The sequence below is a fragment of the Urocitellus parryii genome, chromosome 10, assembly GCF_045843805.1.
Source record: "Urocitellus parryii isolate mUroPar1 chromosome 10, mUroPar1.hap1, whole genome shotgun sequence".
NCBI lineage: Eukaryota > Metazoa > Chordata > Mammalia > Rodentia > Sciuridae > Urocitellus > Urocitellus parryii.
Window position 1 is genome coordinate 8,609,767 of NC_135540.1, and position 22,374 is coordinate 8,632,140.

General features: G+C 37.4%; 1 pseudogene; it reads right to left on the minus strand.

Annotated features, from left to right (window-relative positions):
* Window positions 1-2,702: 2,702 nt before the first annotated feature.
* LOC113184259 (elongation factor 1-alpha 1 pseudogene) lies at window positions 2,703-11,753 on the minus strand (annotated as a pseudogene).
* Between the last annotated feature and the right edge of the window lie 10,621 nt (window positions 11,754-22,374).

A 22,374-nucleotide genomic window follows, 5' to 3' on the forward strand; every position in this document is an offset into this window, starting at 1 on the left:
TTTTTAATCCATTCATCTACTGAAGGGCATCTAGGTTGGCTCCACAGTTTAGCTGTTGTGAATTGTGCTGCTATAAACATTGATGTGGCTGTGTCCCTGTAGCATGCTGTTTTTAAGTCCTTTGGGTATACACCAAGGAGAGGGATAGCTGGGTCAAATGGTGGTTCCATTCCCAGATTTCCAAGGAATCTCCATACTGCTTTCCATATTGGCTGCACCAATTTTCAGTCCCACCAGCAATGTATGAGTGTACCTTTTTCCCCACATCCTCACCAACACTTACTGTTGTTTGTGTTCTTAATAGCTGCCATTCTAACTGAAGTGAGATGAAATCTTAAAGTAGTTTTGATTTACATTTCTATAATTGCTGGAGATGTTGAACATTTTTTCATTTATTTGTTTATTGATTGTATATCATCTTCTGAGAGGTGTCTGTTCAGTTCCTTGGTGCACTTACTGATTGGGCTATTTATTGTTTTTGGTTTTTAGCTTTTTGAGTTCTTTATATACCCTACAGATTAGTGCTCTGATGTGTGAGTGATAAAAATTTGCTTCCAAGAGGTGTGTTCTCTTTTATTGTCAAAATGACCGTACTACCAAAAGCACTATACAGATTTAATACAATTAAATCAAAATCCCAATGACATTCCTCATAGAAATAGAAAAATCAGTCATGAAATTCATTTGGAAAAATAAGAGACCCAGAATAACTAAAGTAATCCTTAGCAAGAAGAGTGAAGCAGGTGACATCACTATGTCAGACCTTAAACTATACTACAGAGCAATAGTAACAAAAACAGCATGGTATTGACACCAAAATAGACTGGTAGACCAATGGTTCAGAATGGAGGACACAGAGACTAATCCACATAATTACAGTTATCTTATATTAGATAAAGGCACCAAAAACATACATTGGAGAAAAGACAGCATCTTCAACAAGTGTTGCTGGCAAAACTGAAAATCCATATGTAACAAAATGAAATTAAACCCCTATCTCTCACCATACACAAAACTCAACTCAAAGTGGATCAAAGATCTAGGAATTAAACCAGAGACACTGAGCCTATAAGAAGAAAAAGTAGGCCCTAATCTCAAACATGTTGGATTAGGCCCTAACTTCCTTAATGATACTCGTATAGCACAAGAATTTAAATCAAGAATCAATAAATGAGATGGATTCAAACCAAAAAGCTTCTTCTCAGCAAAATAAAAAATCAGTGAGGTGAATAGAGAGCCTACATCTTGGGAGCAATCCTTCTTTTCTTTTATTCTTTCCTTTTTTGTCATTTACCTCCCTAGTTGCATAAACTGACTGGGCAGAAAAACCACAAGTATTCCAAGAACAGTTCTTAGGAAATGGAGATCTGATAGTTCCTGTAGTTACTGCAGTTACTGAAACATCAAGCATGGGACATGATGGGCAAAAACCCCTCACCTGAGTTTCAGATGAATTCCAAATGTGTCACCTAAGCCACACCCACCAGCATATGAGCTGCTACCTGTGCCTAGAGAACCCTGACCCTGTTTCATCCTGGTCTTTCAGGTATCCCCAGATGCATATTAGCTTGCTAAAGCCTTTACCCTTCATTAATGACTGAGGTTCTGTTTTAAAACATTATGATAGGCTATCAGCCGTGTTTCCAATTAAACAGCTACTGGGACAGCCATTCTGAGATAGTGGAAGAAACTCCAACATTAATCTTTAGATGGGAACATCTGTTGAAGAGCACAGAGTTGATTTGTTTTTTACTCTACAGATTAAAAACAAGAGAAACATCATAGAGATAAAAGCTCAATTGTAAGGCTGATTGAATATAGAAATTTCTTTGGAAGCAGCCAACTTTCCTTTTCTGTGAATGTTGGAGATGAGGTTGAATGACTAATTTTCAAAAAATATTATTGAATTGCTGCATTAGGAATGAGACAAAGTTTTCATAGCCATCGACAGACTCATTTCTCGCCTATTATGTTCCTGTCATGTGATGAACGCAGGGTATTTTTTTTTTAAATAAGGACTTACTACTTCCTTTGAGAATGTTTACACACTTTTTCATTAATCAAGGAATAATTATTAAACATTTGCATGTATATAAATTTGGTGAGGAAGTTGTTCTCATTTACCACTAAAGAATTTTATAATGAGACACAAAACTCACAACTACATTCATTCTTGGGATATGATTTATGAATAAACATTACTTGAGGCACACAAAGACTGGTGACATCTGAGTCAGTGAAATTTTGTCTGTCTCTCCTTGTTTTTTGAGAGATGACAAAAGAGCAATCCTTTGGAGCTTTATAATGTTAAAAATTATCTAGACGTATTTTCCCCGGGGAACAACTGTGTTAGAACCCACTCTAATTCTCAGTCCTCGAAATCTATTTGCTCTTTTTTCAGGCTAGATGATTGTGCATCCCTGGTGGACTATTAACCTAGTAAAACAAATTACTGTAGATGAAACACTATGATTATTTCATTTAAGATTCCATATATATACTTTTTAATGAATTCCCATTCATTAGAAAACACTAATAACTCAAAACTGCCACAAACCAAAACAAATGGTCCACAAAGCATTTTCCTTTTCTTCTGAAGGTTTTACAATGCACTACAATCATTGACCAGTCTTTCTCTATTAAACTTAAGTGGCCAATTGAGATAAATCATTCTGAGTCTGTTCTTCTACCACTGATGAAGACTAGGGTGGCGGGGTTAGGGGTAATATCCCTTTAGCCTTCTGAGCTCTCTGGGCAGACTTGGGGACCTTGCCATCTCCAGCAACTCTACTGACCACTGCTTTGGTGACACCCACAGCAACTGTCTGCCTCATATCCTGACTCAGAGGATGGTGGACAGAGAAGCCCTCAACACACTTGAGCTTTTCTGGAACATATTGATGATGGCAGAATCACCAGATTTTAAGAATTTAGGACCATCTTCCAGCTTCTCACCAGAAGGGTGATTAGTTTTTTCTTTCGGCTCAGCAAACTTACGAGCAATGTGAGTTGTGTGACAACTCAGGACAGGGGCGTAGCCAGCACTGATATGGCCTGGGTGGGTCAGGATAATCACCTGAGCAGTGAGACCAGCTGCGTCCATTGATGGGTAATTTTTGCCATCACCAGCAACTTTGCCACGACAAACATCTTTGACGGATATGTTCTTGACATGGAAGCCCATGGTGTCGCCAGGAAGAGCTTCATGGTGCATTTCAACAGACTGTGCTTCAGTTGTAACATCAATGGAGCACAGGTGACCACCATGCCCATTGGCTTGAGAACACCAGTCTCCACTGGGTCCACAGGGACAGTACCAATGCCACCAATTTTGTAGATATCCTAGAGGAGCAGGTGCAAATGCTTGTCAGTTGGAGGAGTAGGTGGCAGGAAGCAATCTAAAGCTTTGGGCAGTGTGGTTCCACTGGACACTGCCATCTTTATGGGTGACTTTCCATCCGTTGACAAAAGGCACATTAGCACTTGGCTCCAACAGGTTGTCACCATTCCAACAAGAAAGTACATTTTTAAATTCTTGTTTTCACCCCATCCACCACTCCCCTTATATTTTAATAAAAGCTTAAAAGCATATGTGTGGTTTGAAATCAGGCTCTGTTCCCCATGGGGGACCAAGTTAATGTTGCAGCTAACATATCTGTCTCTTTGCACATACTCTTTTCCTCATCAAGAATGCCTGTTCTGGTCTTGCTTTGCCTTTTCTATTGCAGTTCATTTTCCACCCCTGAAGTTTTCTTAGACAATGTCACTGACCTTTTATGTCATATAATTTGTGATCTTTTTTTGCCCATTTAGCGTCATATCCTATGCTGGTAGGTTAGCTCTAGTGCTCCATGTTCTCTTTGCATTTGTACATTATTTCCTCTACTAAATGATAGGTTTGCTTGTTTTGTTGTTCCAGGGCCTATAGCTTTTATTTCAATGCATTTCCCCATAGGGATAAGTACCTGCCTTGACCATGTGAACACTGGGTAAGTGCTTGAAGACTAATTTATTTGAATATGATGGATAGGTCAAGTTGACTGAACTGGGAACAGGCAGGTTAGATGAGCCAGACTGAAATAATAAATTTGTATTGATAAATGAATGCACTGGATGGGTCAGATATTTGGCTGTGTTTTTGAGGAAATTCCCCTCCCCCTAGAGATCATTCGGGTCATACCACAGACATGTGCTCTTTCTGTCTACACGGCTGAATGAGCCCATGTGACTGGCACAGTCTATCTTTAGCTGAATCCGTATGTTATCTCCTCAATTCTAAATTATTAGTACTGTTAAGAGACACCAAAGATTGAAAAATATCTTTTGTGAGGAAGGAAGGTAAATAAAAAAGGGGAAAAAAGGAAGAGAGACATGATATATATGTAGTAATTTTAAATTAAAAAAAATGATTGTTGAACCCTATTAGTTGATATCTCCACAAATAGAACTCTAAAGTTTCCATCATAAATTATTACTATAGCTTATTTTCACTAGTAGTCCTTTCCTATATTAAAGTTTCCTAATTTTTAAATAAAAGAATTTATACTTTTCAGATAATAAAAATTTTCATTTTGAAAGTAGACATTAGAATCTGTACAGTATTTCCTCAGATTCAGCTATCATTTTGTCCAGGTTTAGAATTCTACATGACTTCAAAAGAGAAGAGAACTTCTTTATATTACTTACACTCTCCCTAGAGAGTCTATTTGTAGCATTTAACTTAGTAGGTCTTTTTAAAAAATATTCCCTTATAATCTATATTAATTTAAACAATCTCTCAAATAATGGTACAGTTATATATAAAACCTATGAAAACAGCCCTTCTGGCTGTCACAAATATTACTTTTAAGTTTTATGTTCTATAGAATATTATTTGAGCAAAATTTTCAGTTTTATACATAATGTGAAAAGAGGAGCTGGTCTGGTGTCACCACCGGGCACATGAGTCAGAAGGTGCAAACCCAGGCTTGCAAGACTTTATGAAGGCACTGACCCACTTACAAGGGCAGAGTCTTATTACCAAGACTTCCCACCCCATTCGTGGGGGATAAGTTCCCATCTATAAATTTCCAGAAAGGATATCTTCAATCACAGTAATGAATTTGCAAAATTTACCTCTAGTTCTATCTTTACATTTATCTATCTATCTATCTATCTATCTATCTATCTATCTATCTATCTATCTATCTATCTGTCTATCACCTATATAGATGCTTTCTGGACCTTAACAGTCAGGAACAACCTGATCTATCTCCCGCCCCTATTTTTGGACTTTTGGCTTTTGTATTCCAAAAGTCACATTTTTTTTTAGATTGTGTTCTTTGCTCTGTCATTAAGAAGTACAGGCTTGTTTGTAGTAGAGTTAAATCTACAACCTATATTTATCTTTAAAGATAACCATTGGTTTATCATCCTTAGCAACTTAGTGAGACCCTCAGAATCTAGTGAGACCCTGTTTCAAAATGAAAAATAAAATGGGCTGGGGATGTAGCTCAGTCATAAAGTTTCCCGGGGTTCAATCCCCAATACCAAAATTTATAAAATAAGTCAAAAAATAAAAGTAGATTAAAATAAAACAACCGTTGAAATATATTGCAACGTCTAAAGAAATCTTTATGTTCAAGATAACTTTCTGTAGTGATTTTTTTCTCTTTGTTATAGAGTTAATGCCATTTCTTGTTCCACTAGAAAAAAGTCTCAATCCATATATTTATTTTTCATATGTAAGAATTTTGCAATGACATATTACTAAACCAGGTTTCCTGACAGTGCAAAGAAAACGTGGTGTTTGATCATTACCAAGTGTGTTCTGAGGATCAATCTAGATTTAGGGCAGTGCCGCAGCAGAAAACAGATGTTCTTTTTATTACTCAACTTTATTAACAGAACTGTCCTACAGGTTTGTCTCTAAAACATTCGGATCTCTCTTTAATCAGCAAAACAAAATATCAATACTTTAGTCATTTGTCATAGAATTCAATATTGGATTGACTTTGAATCATTACTTGCCAAAGGCTTAACTGAGGCATTTGATGTCTGGGTCTGTCACACGTGTTAAGTACACATTTCTTTAGGCTCTGTACTGACTGAAAGCAGTAAGCAAAGTGAAGGGACTATTGGATTTAATTTCCACGAGAAATGTTTTAATCATCACACTGTCTAATACATATGCAAGTCAGATTAAAACTTGGGCCATTCCTGGGATGAGGAAAGAGGAAGGAGAGGTATTCTATGCTTTATACAATTATCTGCTAAATATCAAAAGGTCTCTTTGAGTCAGGTGTTAGTATGCTCATTTACAAAGGAGTCAATTAAGACTCTGAAATCTTTAAAACTTTAAACACACATTACAGTGAGCCATGATAGGCAGAAGGGCTCCTCACAGGTGCAAGTACCCAGAGCCCTGGAACCTGTGATTATATTACACAGCCAACGGGGCGCTGCAGATGTAATTGAGGTCACAGAACTTTAAAGAAGGAGATTAATCCAGAATTATTCTGGTAGGCACAATGTAGTGAACTCTTAAAAACAAAAGCTGTTCTCTGCCTGGAGACAAGAGAGATGTAACACATGGAGAAGACACTTCAAGTGTCACCACATCATGACACTCTTTTGTGCTTATTAATGGAATCCTGTATATTTTCTACTATACTATAACTTCTAGGTATCATGATTTTACCTTTATAAAATTAAAATGATTTAATTGAGAAGGGAGCACCTTATTTAAAACTTTATGATCTCTAGTGTTAGATAAATTTTCAGATAAAATGGATGCAAATATTTGTTAAAAATGTTACTGTTCTTGCTTTTGCTAAAAAAAAAAAATCATTAAAATAAATGGATTTTTAAAAATCCTAGCCATGATTTTGCAATAATTTACAAAAGATAATACTATTGATTAATAAGAGTTATATATGTGTGTGTATAGTACATATATAAACATATATACACATACACACATCTATTTATGTGTGTATTGACAGAGTGAAGGAGAGTTCAAAGAAACAATGCAGATTTCCTCACAAGATAGAAATTTTATCAGATACCCATGCTCTGAATCCTCTCAGGGTGACACAAAAGATGATCCTATTTCATTTGCCCACACACTTGGCTTATATCACAGGAAAGCAACCTCAAAAGTATGACACTGAGTGCTTACGTAGGGGCTGCTGGCAATCTGGCCCTCCTTCCCTCAGGTGAGACAGACTTACCTCACCATAAAGTTAACAAATCTTCTCCAGGGAGTGGAGGACAATGTCCTCCTTCTTATTTATTAGTATAATAATAATATGCAGCACATGTCACTGGGAAGATGCACTCCAAGTCTCTAACTTACCAGGCCTTGCGATCTAAACATCTTCCTCAGTTAAAAGGCTTGGACCATGTGTAATCATGAAATATTCAAGGAAATCATATTTCAACCCACAGTCATCTTGAAAATGAGTGAACATACCTGGTTATTTTAGCTGAACTCACTAATCAGATCTCCACAATTATTTATACCCCTGCAATATTGTTTATTCTGATTCAAGTCCTTTGCCAAATCTCTATGTCCAGGTTGATTATTGGCTTTAGATTTTTAGCAGGCCACTTTTTTTTTTTTTTTACAATACCACCATGATATAATTGGGTTTTCACTACTGTTAGATTTAGGGAAAGGCTTCAAAACCAGGTTGTTGGGTATTTTGAGGTCCTTCCTGCATTCCTGATTCAAATCTACCTTCCTTCCAGAAGCAGTGTGGTCACTTTCTGAAGTGGTATTTACTCCAATATAAATATGGGCATGGACTAAAAGATGATCAGAAATTCTACAAAGTGACTTCACAAATCTCCCGGCGGATTAATCCCTATGTTACTGTTATTGTTTGACTTTGTAAGACTGGGGGCAAAGAGGAACAATGATAAACAGAATCATCTCTAACATGTTTGAGATTTCATATTTACCTACCCATGAAAGTTTCCCTTGTATCCCAAACTTAAAGAAGTTAGGGAATTTAATCTGTTTGAGCTATATGGAGAAACAAATTACATATATGTGTATGTGTGTACATCCATGTGTACACCCATACACATATAGGGGTTATGTGTATATATATGCACATATATTTACAGATACATATATATTTCTCTAGCATATGTATAGAAAAATTTGTTTCAAAGAATTAGGTTGATAAACAGAATCATCTCCATCACCATGGAGGCTCAAAGGCTGGAAACTCTTTGGCATGAGATGAAGCCATAACCTTCAGGCAGAATTTCTTCTTCCTCATGGGAATCTAAGTTGTGTTCTTAAGACTTTTTTCAATTGATTGGATGAGGCCCATCTTCATTGCAAAGAGGATCTCCTTTACTTAAAGTCCACCAATTGCAAAACACAACATGGTAGCACCAGGATTAATGTTTGACTGGATAACTGAGTAGTTGCCTAGCCCAGATGATAGCTGAAAAGTATTAATCAGACCATGGCTTGGGATCTGGATAGAAGACCTGATTGATACACGATTTACTTTATGTCTAAATTCCTGGTACTGTGATATTATACAGCGTTTTTGTTGAGATTGCATGGTCTGTAGCATTAGAGTGCTGGAAGCAGGTGACCCTGTCTGTCCTTTCCCTTTTATTTTTGTTTCCACACTTAGGTTCCCAGATATCACCCCCCCCTGAAAAAAAATACCATGTCTGCTAAGTAAGAAGCTAACAATAGGAGATATTACCTTGTTAAGAAGTGAAAGTTCATTAGTCCTTATGTACCATATATTTTTTAAAAATAATTAAACTCCTTATTTTTTAGGATTTTCATTGATAAATTATAATTATACACAATGACTCACTGTGATACATTCGTATACACACACACAGCATAGTCTCTTTCATTCTCCTATACTCCCCTTTTCTCTTTCTTCTTCTCCCCCTGCCCAAACCCCTTTCCCTACTCTACTGGTCTCCGTTCTATTTTCACAAGTTCCCTTTCACCTCTTTTCTTTTTTTCTCTCTAGCTTCTGCATATGAGAGAGCTCAGGATGATAAACCACACGTTCAGAAAGGCTGTTCCACCTGTGTAGCAATTGGGGAGAAATGCACATATACCTAATGTTTCTGTGGTACAGTGAAGGTGAGTAAAAATCAGGAGACTAATCCTTACAAGAACACTATACCAGTTCTTAGACAACAATTTTATACTTAAAAAAAAAACATGTGACTCTTCTTTATTGACAGACAACATAATATTTAAAATGGAAAGATCAGAATCTCAAGAGTCCTTAAAAGCTTTGAACCCAGAAACCTACTATTAGAGATGACACAATATTTTTGTAGAATAAATGATTTCATATTATTTCTAGGATTCATATATTTAAATCACAAGAGAGGATAATTTTATTAGCATATACTCCATTTTACTTAATATTATGAATCACAGTATTTGTTCCAGACAAGAGTTGATGTAGCTCTATTTTATATATACTTATAGCTTTCCACTGTCCTTGTACTGCTAATTTTAATAATTCAAATATAATCTCTCCTTTATCACAGTCTTTTATTCTTTTAATATTATTCAATCTTAGAAGTAGTCATCTTTCCGAAATTTTAGTAACTTTATAATTTTATAATTTTATTGGAAGCTTGGTTATTGCTCATAAAATTCAGAATCTCTCATAAATAGTCCACAGCATGGCTAATATATATATTAAAAGAGGTGCACTCAGACTAGGAAACTTGTAATTTGTAACAATCCTATGAAAGCCAATAATTTATAAAGACATTTTATTACATGAAATAAACTTTAAAAATTCAAAAAAATAAATAAATAACTTTTTCAAAAAGTATACCTAAGGGCAATGTAAATGAAAAAAAAATTAAATATCAATTACCTTGTAATAAAAAGAGTAAAAGAGCTTTTTAAACACTAATCACTCCCAAAATGAAGTTATTTTTAAAATGCTGATGCAATTCACTTTTTTTTCTGATGTTGATGGGCTCCTGTCCTACTGGACCACATTCCTTCATGCTATTTAATATAGTCAAATGATTTAAAAAATTCAATCGACTGCAATGATGAAATGCCCATGGTTGATGCTTGGCCACTCCTTTTTGAGCTCTGAGAATCTTCTATCAGGCAGAAAATGGGGGGAAACCTACCCTTGGCATTTGAATTGTTATGTAATGGCAGTAAATATTTCACTAGCTATTTTCTTGTGATTGCTAATCTGTTATAGGAGAAAGCACTTGGGAATATAATAGAAAGACTATCTGTCCTATCATTAGGATGTGTTTTAAGGGGCTGGAATTATTAACCCATTGGCAAGTCTCTACTCAGGATTTGAGCCCTAATTTGCAGTCTAATGATGGACAAAATCCATTGAAGGGGGCTGGGATGGTCATAATACATTGAGGAGACAGAAAAATTAAGGCCTGCAAGACACACCAGGCTCCCCTCATATTTTTTTTTCTGAATGGCTTCAATATTTGTATTCCAGATACCTCAAATAAGTGCCATTTTTGTAATGTAGATGGTTAACGCTCTTTTCTCTCCCTAAAATCCTGAGAGTTACATAATTATCACATCTTTCAGAAGTGCTCCTGAGACAGAGATTCCTGTGTAAATAAGTGAATTATACAGGGATTTCTCCCAGATGTGCAGGTCATACGACAGGAAAATTAAAGCGAGAGTCTTGCATCAGTTAACACCTGTTGCCCAAACAGACAGAGCCAAAAGTCATGCCACAGTCTATCAATCTAAAACAAAGGTAACTTATTAGCCCATGATTGGGGCAGGGAGTGGGTAGTAGTTTCGTCTGGGCTCAGAGGAGTGGTTATTTTGCTGGGCTCCATCTTTTTCTGATTGGACTAGGGTGTGCTTACATGTTTGAAAGTCTTGTATATTGGCTGGTTGTCTGGACCAAGTGTCTCCAGCAAAGTAGTTCAGCTTTATTAAATGCACAGTGTTTGTAAGGTCCTCAGGAAGAACAGCAGAGGGCAGGTTTCTAAGCACAAGTATGTGATGTTTTCCAGTGCCCATGGATCACAGAAAGTTACATAACCAAGCCAGAGCCAGTGCGTATAGTGATTATTCAAGGTCATGGACACAAGGAGAAGCAAATCATTTAAGTTCATTATTGCTATAATCTACTGTATGTAAAACACAAAGAGCAGCAAAAAGTAGTTCCAACCTCAGCTAAAGAGAAACTTGGAAGTACAGGTTACAAATCAGAGGTGTCTGGTCCTTATGCAAGAGAATAGGTCTCTAGATTCCTGTGGCGGCTAAGCAATGGCCTAGGGGCTGGTCTCCTGGTTCCTGCATCTATCCTCTACAACCAGCAATACGAGTCCTGGGGTGCTGGCTCCTGGAAGAAAAAATGCACTTTAGATGCAGAGAGGGCTTTAAGAGGAGACAAAGGAGTAGGAGACACTAAGAGCAAAAAGGCAACTGCATGAATCTGGACTAAGCAACTACATTGTCTGCCACAGCATCCCTTGACATTGGTCAGACTCCATAATGTTTATCAGGTAATGGACTAGCTGACATGAAGTCTTTAAGATGTTGATTTTCTGAAAGAAGCACACAAAACACAAAGAAGGATTAGCAAGGATAAGTCCCATAAATGATTCTTAGCATAACTCATGTTCAGCATCTCATCCCTGTGCATCTCTTCCCCATGTTCAGCATCTCTTCCCCAGTCCGGAGTACCACTTCCTTTAGCTATCCATTCTGCAGGACCATATGTGTTGCCTACTGGCGTGACCCAGACATTCATTTCTGAGGAGTCTGTGATCCTCAGTATCGTTCTTCAGTCAGGGTATAATTGTTGTGATTCTTGCTTCAAACTAGGCATGATGATATTGAGAAAGGTCCTGAATGATGGACATATTCCTCCATTCTTCTGTTACACAGTTACAAGCCTATCCCATCAAGAGGATCAGTGTCAATCGTCTCACCCAGAACAAGTCTTCTCTTTGCCTTTTATTTTCTAAGCACCATATAACAAGGTGGCAGCTGTAACTTTTGACTTAGTGCAACTTATATAGTGTTTCCTGGTCAAAGTATCCTCCCTCTGTAAACCAAGATCTCTCAATATAAAGGACCAGAAGGTGTGAAACTAGAAATCACAAGTGCTTCTATGTCAGTCACTGGGAGTAGGGGGGAGCAGAGCCATTTATTTGCACTTTTGGTGTCCAAATCCCCTGTCCCACCTGCTGTTGATACAGGTCCTAGATGGTTGGCACAAGGTCCATGTCACATCTTGAAGGGCAGAACCTGATTCCCACACAGGAATATCTACAAACTGGTGCCTTTCAGCACTCTTTAGGGAATGTAGTTTCTAAAAATAGTGATGTTATAAATGAAGGTACCAATGAATCTTTGGTAATATGTCCATCATTTCTATTCTCTTGGTTTAAATTTCGTTAATTTTTTTTGAGAGATGCTCTGCAGGATGAATCTTTCAATAAACAAGAGTCTATGTCCACAGACATTGGTGTGGCAAAGATAGTGCGAGAAAAGCCATCGCGGAGGGTCCTGATGAAAGCTCAGGTTTTACCAAGATTCACGTGGGAAGGTTGATCTAGCTGCCATTCTGAACTGGCTGATAATTAGAGTAATGAAATTCTACCTTATCTCTGAATTAAATACGGCCACCTGTATTTCTGTCATCTTATTTTCACTTTAGACACTAGTGAGTCCAGTAGTGTTACAGTATCTCCTACAGTCATCACCACTCTAACAAAAATAGTCGTGACTGCTGTCTGATGAATTCTTTATCATCTTTGAAAGTAACGTGCCTTCTGGCTCTCTGCAGGATATAATCTTTGGGGTGGGGGTGGGTAGTGATTTTGAATCACTGTCAAATTCACCTCCATGAACCCCAGGGATACCTTCTCAATGCTGTGACAGGGCAAATACAACACCTCCACTTTATGTTATCTAAACCATATGCTATGGTTTGGATAGGAGGTGCCCCCAAAAGCTCATGTGAAGACAGTGCAAAAATTTTTGGAATGAGATAATTAGATTATGAGAATTGTAACCTAATTGGTAGATTAATCCACTGATTTGGATTAACTGGGTAGTTACTGTACGTAGGTAGGTACACTGGAGGGGGTGGATCACTAGGGTGTGCCTTGGGGTTCATATTTTGCCTTGGTGAGCAGAGCTCTCTCTCTCTCTCTCTCTCTCTCTCTCTCTCTCTCTCTCTCTCTCTCTCTCTCTCTCTCCCTCTCTCTCTCCCTTGTCCTCTCCATGTATTTCTGCCATGATTTTCTGCCTCACCTCAGGTACCAGAGTTTTGGAGTCAGTCAATCATGGACTGAATCTATGAAAACTTGAACCAAAGTAAACTTTTCTTCATCTACACTGTTCTTGCCAGGTCATTTTGTCACAGTGGTGAGAAAGCTGAGTAAAGCACTGGCACTGCCAGAGTTGGGGTGCCATCAGAGCAGTATAGTAAGACTTGATGTAGGTGCTACGTCCTAGCATTGCCCTGAGTTCACGGGAAGCCATCCCCAAACCCAGACGCTCTGCCCTCTCCAGATTCCTGGACTGTTTCTAGAAAACCAGTTCCCTCAAGGTCTGTCCTGGACATGATTCTGACAGGTGGCATTCAGGCATGAGCAACGGGACTTGAGCCATGGGAACATGAGACTGGGGGCATGTTGCCGTGGACTGGGCCTACTGTGCTCACCCCTACATGCTTTCTTTTGCAGGGCACATTGTCCAAGGCTGCTTTGGTCCTCTAGACTTAAGCCAATAGATGTAAGTTTCATTCCTAAGCAAACAACCTGTTACCTGCTAATTACTCCATAGAGTGTGGGGTGTTCTTTTCTGATGCTTACATGGATGATACTTAGGTACTCAGGGAGACAGGATAATTAGGGACAAAGCCCCCAATCATATAATCTGTAAGAACAAATTCTGAATTCCAATTCCAGTGGGTGAGCCAGAATTCCTTTGGAAGGTGCTGTTGAATTGGATGAGGGCTAGAAATTCACAGTAGGATAAAAATGGACTCTCATTCCCTAGTGTCTTATTGAATGGAACATCATTTTTATTACAAGTGGGAATTTAAAATCCACTTGCTCATATAAATGGTATTTTAATTATTTAAAAAATCGATCTAGTGCTACAATTGCCTATTCATATGACAAATGCATAATCTATTTGAAATATTTTATACCCTATTGAAAATTGTAAATTTTTGTAATAATGCTCTTTAATAATTTTAATGCATTGCAGATATTTCTGTTGATTGGTTCATTGCTTAACTGTGGTTTTTCAAAATTCTTTCAAAAGAAAATGTGTCTGAATGCCCAACAAATCGTTCATAAAGGAGTCTTATGAACGTCACCAATCCTGTTACATCTCTCTTGCTGTCAACAGAGAATTTGCCTCTTGTCCTTCATTGACTCCAGCCAGTGAATTTAAACAGTTGAAACAATAGATTCTGAATATCTTTCATTAATAAAATCTAATTTTTAATGAAACTTTGTAAGGTACCTTACATCTTGTTGATAAATATCTTTATGGAAGACATTAAGAAATTAAAAACTCAATTTGAGCATCCTAAAAACACTTATTTAATTTTTTATTCCCTATATTCAATATTAGTATTATCTAGGATGAATATAATAAGAGGACTTGATGATGTTCATGTTGCTAATACAAGGCAACACTTCTGGAAAGACACAAGAGCAGTGCCACCCAAGACAGACCATAACTGAAGAGTGTCCACTGCAGCAGGAGAGACCACGCACAGGCCTTGAGGTGAAACATCCAGTTGCTTACATCATTTGACCATATTTGCTCCATTACAAAGTAAATAATATGATACTATAGAATTGTGTAGAAGACTTAGTGGGTCTACATAAAGGACATGGTATGATAGCTCACAAGTAGAATAAACACCTTATGAAAGTTCTTGCTCTGCATGTAAGGTCCATACAAACTACACACTGCCACAAGCCATCCGTGGGCGTGTGTGTGAGCTATGTGCATTTGCGAGATATGAAGGGACTGGTGTGACATTGCTGCCTGATTGGGCTGTGTGAGGCACACGTGTACCTTTTCTCTTGCTCTGTCTGTGATCCCACATTGTACCTGAGATGGGTGTGGCTTTCGAAAATGTCAATCAACCTGCTGACCACAAGACATCACCAAGCAAGACTCCACCCCTTAAAACCCAATCCCTTGCCTTAGTTGGGTGGGATATTCTATGAATGGGTTTTCCCCAATAAATAGGGGAATTTCAGGTGTGCTTGCTCTTTTGCTTCTTGCCTCCCTTGCTCCCCTGACTTCCAGCGTGAGAGCTGACACCTGAAGTCTCAGAGCCGCCCCTGACCACCCCCAAAATAATTTCTGTGTTTGTGTGTGGTTTTTTAGTTGTCAGCCTGGCCCATTAGTGACAGCACACTACCTTGAACATATCAGTCCCTCTTCCGTGTGTGCTCACACACATACACACACAAACCCTATTCTCATACTACTACTACTAATAAAGCATATGGTCACACTGGCAAAGCTTTTAATTGTGTTGAGATATTGAAAAAAACAGGCTTTCATTTTTAAAATCACATATTGAGATATTTTTGTCACTATTCGTCTCGAAGAAAGAAGAAAGAAAATGTGACAATCTGAGGACTGTGTGATCTTGTGTCTCAGTATTACCCAGGTTGCAGCAATAAAGAAAACAGAGCTCTGTCATGGGTGGTCTGACATTGAACAAACCTCCCTGGCTTCTGTGTGTTTGCCTCTCAGTCTCTCTTATGTGTCTTGTACCTTATATGCATTTTTTTCTCTATTGTTATGTAAAAAACATGAGCCATAAACTTAGTGGGTTAATTAACAAGAATTTTTTTTTTTTTTTAATGGGCTCACGTTGTTTCTATAGTTTACAAGTCTAGATGGTGGGCTTGCACCAGGTTCTCTGGAATGGACTCAAATTAACTTTTCATACCCCATGTGTCCTTGGTCAAGCTATATTCCCACTGGACGGTCTGGGGAAGAAACTGCTTATAAACTAATTCTGATTGTTAGCATTCAACAATTTTATTATGCTATTTTTCATCGCCTGGAGACTTGAGTACTTGGGTTTTCTGTTTACTCGCTTGCTGACTACCTGGCCCACTCTAAGGTCCTCCTTGCATTTTTGAGAAATGGCTCCTCCAACTTCAAAACCAATAACCAGGGCTGGGGCTGTAGCTCAGCAGCAGGGCACTTACCTAGCATGCATGAGGCACTAGGTTCTATCCTCAGCATCACATAAAAATCAACAAATAAAATAAAGGAATTCTGTCCATCTACAACTACAAAAAGATAAAAAAAAAAAAAGACAAAAACCCAGCAACCAAACACCTCCCTCACTCCCTCATATTAGATCTCTCAAATGCAGCTAGCTCTCTGATTCCATATCATCCCTTTTTGATGTGATAAAATTCTGTGCAGTGGGCTTGTTCCCAAGAGATTTGGGGATATGGTGAGTAGAATATTGTATCAGTGAAAAATAAGATAAAATAAATTTGCAGTCATGCAGCCCAAGACTTGCATCCTGTATGAACCACAGTGGATAAGTCTTTGTGGTTCACTCAGTCACAAAAGTGGAAAAACGTTATCTTCCATCAAATCTGAGAGTAACATTTAATTTACCACCAAAAAAACAACAAAAAATAAAGAGAAAAAAAATAATCAGCAAAGCATAGCATTCTACAAATTTTAAATGCCTATGCTCTGGATCCATTCAATATTAGTTAAATAAGAAAATGTCTCCTCTGTCTTCCCGGCTTAAAGAATAACTTACATACCCTTTACAAATTAGTTAATGTTGTCGTTCTCACCCTGAACTTTGTGGAATTTGAGTTGTTAAGTATGATTGTTATGAGTCTGGTTGCTACTTTTTTGGGTCTAAGATCATTTTCCCAAGAAATCGGAAAAATACTCCAATTGATCCTCTTTTCAATTTGTGGTTGTTGAGACAACTTTTAAGATCCACTGGAGGCAGGTTCCTGCCATGACAGAGCAGTGAAAGGTAGTGAGGGCAGGCAGTGACACTGGCTGCTGCCTGGTGACTTCTCCACTGGTTCCCTGAACACGCGCCTCTTTTCACTTTAACAGGAAGGTCTGTGCGGCTCTATTCAGGCCACTAGATAGAAGCACTTTCCACAGCTGGGCAGGTGCCACCCCTCTGCTTCATCACAGTAAGCTCCCTGGAGTCAGGGCCATTGCCACAAAGGATTCACTCTCTTTGTGTGGAACAAATGGAGCTTCATTGTCTGATAGAGGCTAGGCCACGGGGGGTTTGAAGCATCGCTGTGTAATCTTTAGCATCTGCTTGGAATTAGTATGGTAAGCTTTATCAAAAACAAACCAGCTACGGAGTTGGAGGTCTATGTCACCAGAATCGATTGATGAGGAATTATAAGTAGTAGATATATAGCTCAATCAATGTCTAATTTCTCATTAATTTTTTTTTTGGGGGGGACGGCAGTGTTGTTGAACGGCAGATAAAAAATTAAATAAGTCAAACTTTGTTTCTTCTGTGCCTTTTAATTAAAAAAATAGAGAGACTTTGGTGCTTCACTCTGGGACTCTCATTACATCATGCAGATGTTACAGAGGTAGAACATTAACGTGATTGCACAGGAAATAAAAATGATAGGTATTAGCTTTATATTATAACTCTTAGCAATATTGAATTTCCTTCTCAATCTAAATATGTGGTCATGAGTTTTAAAACATTTGCCCTCCGTGTGAGTTCAGATGTACCTACTTTCCTGTAGGGGATATTAAGGAAAGTTCTACTCTTATTCTTTGAAAATGATTCAAATTATTTTTTAGAAGTGGGTTCACACAGGTGGCAGGGAGATGGGAATGCTAGCTATTATCTACATCACACTTAGATGTGGAGGATTCAGGGACAAATCGGGTACTCATCTTATTCAATGGAAAGATGCTTAAGCCAGAATATTATGGTCTTTTCCATCTTATTGAGCACAATTATGGGCTCCAGACCTCAAAAAACCTAATTTCCTTGATTTGTACCTCTTTGTACTGGGCCGTTCTGACACTTTTCTGGCAGTATTTGCTCTGGCTCTTTGGATTCGTGACTAAGACAAACCTGATGGTGCTTTTAAAGATGCTACTTACATTTCTCTCCCTGTGCCTCCCTTATAAAATACTGCATTTTCTTATTTATTGTCAGAAAGTTTAGCGCTGGCTGAATCTAATGTTAAAGTGTCCTTTAACATTTTTCACAAATGGTGAGTATTATATCATTTTTTTTTCCTTACTGACTTTCAGCTGAATTCAGATCCACAAAGTAAATTGCATCTAACTTTGCATGGAAGCAAATCAGATCGCTTCCTGTGGTTGCTCATTCTGCTTTGATCCCTTTCCTACCAAGAAAGCGCACTAAACTCACTTTTGACGGGCTTGGGGAAGAGCTTCACAAGTACTCAAGTTATATCAAAACAAAGAGAGTATTTTGCATACTGTGTGCTCTTTTAAATGAATTTGATCACACAAAATAAACCTGACAGGAAAACTTGTCAACAATTACCTCCAGCAAATCAATTACTATTAGGTAACTCATACATACTGCAAGTTCTTTTAACTCCATTAGAAATGGCTGCTTACACATCAGCCATCACTGATGATCTATTTCTTCTTTAGAGTATGCTTTTTCTTCTTAAAATTCTAGGAATAGTGAAGATGTGTTACTCACAATATTAGTATTTGTCCCGTAATTCTAAAATGACAATGGGCATCACTGAATTGAAGTTTATAAAGCAACATCTAACCTTCGGCACTTTTTATGCTATGGATTCTATATATTTTTTAAAGATTGTATTTTTTTAGATTCAGTATTTATCTGCCTATATTTATATGGCTTAGAGTGAAGAACTTTTATTGAGAAAACATTATATGCATTGACCTTCATTTGGGCTATCAAACACACAAGTCACTCAATTCAAAGGTATTCTATTGTTTCCGCAAAGATGTGCTCAGATACCATAGAAGGTAAATTACTAGGAAAAACATGTTGTGTATCCAAGAGCTTCGGGGAAATCTTGGTAATTGCGTTCATTGACAAGAAGATTTAAAATGTATCTAACAAGTTGATCCATGGAAGTTCCCACTTAATGGGACAAAGATGTTTTACTCATTTAAAAAATACCAAGCTAGGCATGGTAGCACACATCTGTAATCCCAGTTACTTGGAAGCTGAGGCTGGAGGATCACAAGTTGCAGGCCAGCCTGGGAAATTTACTGAAAGCTTCTCTCAAAATAAAATCTAATCAGAGCTGGGGATACAGTTCAGTTGTGGACTTCTTTTCTTGCATGTGCAAGGCCCTGGGTTTGTTCCTCATTATCAAAAATGTGTAAAAAGTCAATATACTTGAACAATGTTGAGCATTTTGTAGATATATGACTTCAACAACTATTCATATACCTTAATAAAAACATATTCTCTTCAAAACTCTTGGAATATCTCCTAAATCTAATGTAAATTTCCTAGACTGTTCCTAAATATTTCTTTACCTAGGAGAAAAACACATTGATGAAAATACATTTTTTACTCACAAAAGTTTATATCATGAATTTAAATTTAAATTTAAAGAGAAATTTAGGGCTCAGAAAGACCCATTACAAAAGAGAAAAAGATCAAGCCATTTTATAAACTAAATTGATATCATTAGCCAAAAGTCATTAAAGAGAGTTAAAGTTTAAAATTTCTTTAGAAATCATCTCATGCAATTAGATAAAAACAACTGAAAAAGAGCAAGAAAGTCCCCAGACTCGAGGTTTGCTAAAAATAGCAGCATCTGTGGGCTGCACACAGATGACTTGGGCTCTATGTATTTTCTTGTAATTTCAGCTAATACCATCCTCTACCAAATTAAAGCAGTACCCATTTATGATTTTTCTACTAAAATATCAAAAGAACACAAACAGTGTTACATCATTTAAGAAACTTCCATTTGGTTATTAGAAATAAAAAGGTATTTATTTTTAATTGTTTTATTTGAGAGATCATTATTGCACGTTCATGGGGTACAATGTAACAATTCCATACATGTATGTAACGTGTAATAGTCAAATCAGAATAATTTGCATTTTCTCCTCTTTATGGTGTCTTCATGACTCTTCTGGAACCTCATAAAATATAGAATCTGAGAATTTAGCAAAATAGAGCTGTACCTGGATTCACTCAAATGATCTTTGGGAAGCTAGAACTTACTCTAACTGTATTGTGGATGCTGTTTTTCAATCTCCTTCCACTCACCCTTTTCTAATATCTAGAAAAATATTGATTGACTCTCTTTTTTTTCCCGAGGTCAAATTTTTAGCTTTCACCTAAGAGTGAAAATACAGAGCATCTATCTTTCTGTGTCTGGTTTATTTTACTTAACATGATGTCTTGCAGTTTCTACAGTTCATTCTTCTTATGGCTGAATAATATTCCAGTGTTTTAACTGTGCCTGATACTGGAAGCTCCGAAAATAGCGAATGGAAGCGTTCGAGATGTTGTACAACATTATTTGCAACAAATTTGAGGACCACAACTGCAACCTATGTCAATTATAAAGTTATGACCAATTCTATGAACCTGTGAGATTTCTGGGCAAAACTATCATGAGGATATTGGTGATCATGTCTTCCTTTTCCAATTTATCTTTGAAATGAGCCGGTTACTTCCAAGTATACACTACTTTTAGAAACTGTGTGCTTTTAAGTTTCTGCATACTTAGGGCTTTCTGAAATTTTACTGGACTTGGTTTAAAACACAAGCCTTGGAAATTACTGAATAGATAGTAAGAGACCATCTGCAGAAACGCACCTGTTCAGAGATATTGGTTTACATTCCAATCAGGGAACACACCCGAGACAGAGTCAGCTTTGCAAACTGAGAAACTCCTCTTAACTTCCCTCTGGAAACATTTATTTGTATTTTAAAGGGTAACATAGCAGGATTATTTTCTCTTCTATTCATAAAAAGAAATTATTTCTATGAGGTTCCTGTCATTCTCTCAGAAGTGGAGGAGGGATGGCCAGCTCTATCTTGTAAATTCTCAGATTCTGCTTCCGGGATCCTCTCTTGTGGTGTGACCCACATTCCTGCAATGTTGTCCATCTGGCTCTCATCACATCACCCCAGAAATTGAACATTTAGGGCATGAGGAACTAATGTGGTTCTTACTCTAAGTAATAATTAATCTTTCTCTGTTCCAGATTTCTTATGCATACTTTCAGATTAATATGAATAAATATAGATGTAAAAAAAAAGCTGAGCTACTGCATTAGGACCAGCAATATAGCAGTGTCTGACCCACAGATGGAAATCTTTAAGGGATTTTTATGAATATGTTAACAATGGAATTGGGCTAATGGAGAGTTGAATGGAAAGATCCAGATGCCCAAGATTCATGCTTCATGCTATTCCACTCCTGCTTTCTGTCCACACACACACAATATAAGTAGAAGGAGCAGAATAAGACAAATCAGTGGAAGAGAACCATTGATAGCCCACAGACTAGCAAAAGCCAAGTGAAGGACAAAGCAAGCACCAGCATGCATACCCTCCTTCTACCTGGTGTGGTTGGAGCTGCGTCTCTGGGGTCTGCAACCCGCACAGGGGTTGCCCCAACAGAATGGTAGAAGGTGCGTTCATCAGTGATTTACTCATACAGTCAGCACAGAAATAGCACCCTACCTTGACTCTGCTAACTGAGACTGTTTTTCTTGCTTTTCAGGACAGAAAATATTCAACTGGTTAATTCACATTTGCAATAAATCTAAATCTAAACATCTTGCTCCTTAATTCCAGTTACACCTGGAAAAACAGGCATTCAAGTTTTGTGCAATGACTCACAATAACCTATGCTAGTACCCATCTCAAACACTCTCAAGGACCTATCCTTTAAACATGAGCAAATCTGAAAACTTCAAGAACTTTAAAATTTTGGACTGGAGTCAAAGAGAATGAGGGAAAAATGTCTATGTACATATAATTGCAAATACAAGAATTCACTTCAGCAAGATGATCTAACTCAAGTGTCGATAACCTGAAAATACATTTGAACATTTATTGAATATTGATGACAATGCAAAGGATATTTTTTAAGTGTTGTAAAATATTTGCAAAGTTACTTTTGGAATTTCATGGGAAAAAAAACACCTTAGAGGTAGTTTTTTTTTTTTTTGCTATTTTTGCAAACTTTATAAAACTGTTCAAATTCTTTTAAAAAGTAAAATTAAAAAATTCTCTCTTTTTTCATATGTGCCTTTTCTGTTTTATTATCAACAATTTATTCATTCAAAACTAGTTTATTGAGGGTACAGTGGTATTAGGTGTTGCCACAGGTTCTTTTACAAACATTAATATCAGT